Here is a 2,045-nt window from a genome sequence, read left to right as displayed (position 1 = left end):
ATTCACAGGAGTCTATTGAATGTGGTTGAATTTAGCTCTCAACTTTATTGCTATTTTTTCCCCCTCTTCCCATTATCGGTGACCAACGTGGTCACCATCCAGACCACATGCTTGCTCGCGTATTCTCCTTGAGTCTCAGTCTTGGAAGGGAATTTGCTCTGAGGGTTCCTGACCACTTGCCTGGTCCCCATCCTTTTCTTAATCCAACTTGAATTTCTGGCAGTTCCCTGTCAACGTACTGTTGCAATGGTTTTTTAAATGATCTTCAGAACAATTTTATTTGCATGTGCTGTTAATGATATTATTCCACAATTCCCACATTCTGTAGGATCACTTTTCTTTGGAATGGGTACAAATATGGATCTCTTAAAGTTGCTTAGCCAAATAGTTGTCTTCTACATTTTTTGGCGTAGATGAGTGTATATTTCCAGTGCTGTGCAATTTGTTGAAACATTTTAACTGGTATACTATCAGTTCCTGGAGCCTTGTTTTTCACGAATGTTTTCAGTGCAGTTTGGACTTCTTCCTTCAATGCCATTGCTACCTCTTGAAATGGCTGATTGTTCACCTGTTTTTTTGTTGTTGTTTTATTTTGTTTTGGGTACAATGATACTGTGTAGTCTTTCCATCTTCTTATAATACTCCTTGATTGTTCAACATTTTGTTCATAGTATCTTTCAGTATTGAAATTTGAGGCTTGTATTTTTTCTTCAGTTCTTTCAGCTTGGAAAAAGCTGAATGTGTTCTTTCCCTTTAGTTTTCTGACTCCAGGTCTTTGCATATTTCATTTTAATACTTTACTTTGCCCTTTAAATATTCTGTTCAGTTCATTTACTTCATTCTTTCTTCTTTCTTCTTGGCTATTCTACATTCAAGAGCAAGTTTTAGTGTTGCTGTTGACACCCGTTTTGGTTTTTTTATTTCTTTTCTTTTAAATGACCATTTGCTTTCATCCTGTATCATGTTCTTAATGTCATCCCACAACTCATTTGGTGTCTGGTCACTGGTGTTCAATGCATCAAATCTGTTCTTATGATGGCCTCTAAATTCAGATGGAATATACTCAAGATCATACTTTTGACTCTAGTGTACTTGTTTTCATTTTCTTCAGCTTCAACTTGAACTTGCATGTGAGCAATTGATAGTCTGTTCCACAGTCTGCCCCTGGCCTTATTCTTACTAATGATATTGAGTTTCTGTATTCTCTTTCCACAGATGGAGTGGGTTTGATACTTTGTATTCTGTCTGGTGAGAGCCACATACATAGTCCCCATTTATGTTGTTTAATTCTATCATGTGATCTCCAGAATTATTTTTATCACTAAGGTAGTGTTCTCCAAGTACAGATCCCTCTTCTTTGTTTCCAAATTTTGCATTCCAATTGCCAGTAATTATCAATGTATTTTAATTGCATGTTTTATCATTTTTAGACTGCTGATGTTGGTAAAATCTTCAGTTTCACCATCTTTGGCATTAATGATTGGTACATTAATTTGAATAATAGTTTTATGAACCTGTCTTGTTTAAGTTAATTGTTTCTACCTTTTCACTGGCAAAGTTGTACTTTAGGGTAGGTCTTAAAATGTTCTTTTTAGCAGTAAATGTGATACCATTCCACTTTAGTTTGCCATTCCTAGCATAGTAGGCAATGTGATTATCTGAGTCAAAATGGCCGGTACCAGCCAATTTCAGCTCACTGATGCCTAAAATACCAGTGTTTTTGCATTTGATTTCCTTTTGGATGACTTGCAATTTCTCTAAATTCATACTTTATGCATTCTACATTCTGATTATTAATCAATGTTTTCAGCTGTTTCTGTTTGAGTCATGTCATATCATCAAATGAAGATCCTGAAAGCTATGTTCCATCCATGTCATTAAGATCAACTGTACTTTGAGGAGATAGCTCCTCCCCAGTAGTATTTTGAATGCCTTCTAACTAGAGGGGCTCATATTCTGATAATATATCAGACAGTGTTTTGCTGCTACTCCTAAGATTTTCAGTGTCTACTTTTTCAGAATTAGATTGCCCGGTCTATATTGGT

The sequence above is a fragment of the Chrysochloris asiatica genome, unplaced genomic scaffold (genome assembly GCF_000296735.1).
Source record: "Chrysochloris asiatica unplaced genomic scaffold, ChrAsi1.0 scaffold00061, whole genome shotgun sequence".
Lineage (NCBI taxonomy): Eukaryota > Metazoa > Chordata > Mammalia > Afrosoricida > Chrysochloridae > Chrysochloris > Chrysochloris asiatica.
Note: the sequence above shows the minus strand (reverse complement) of the source record.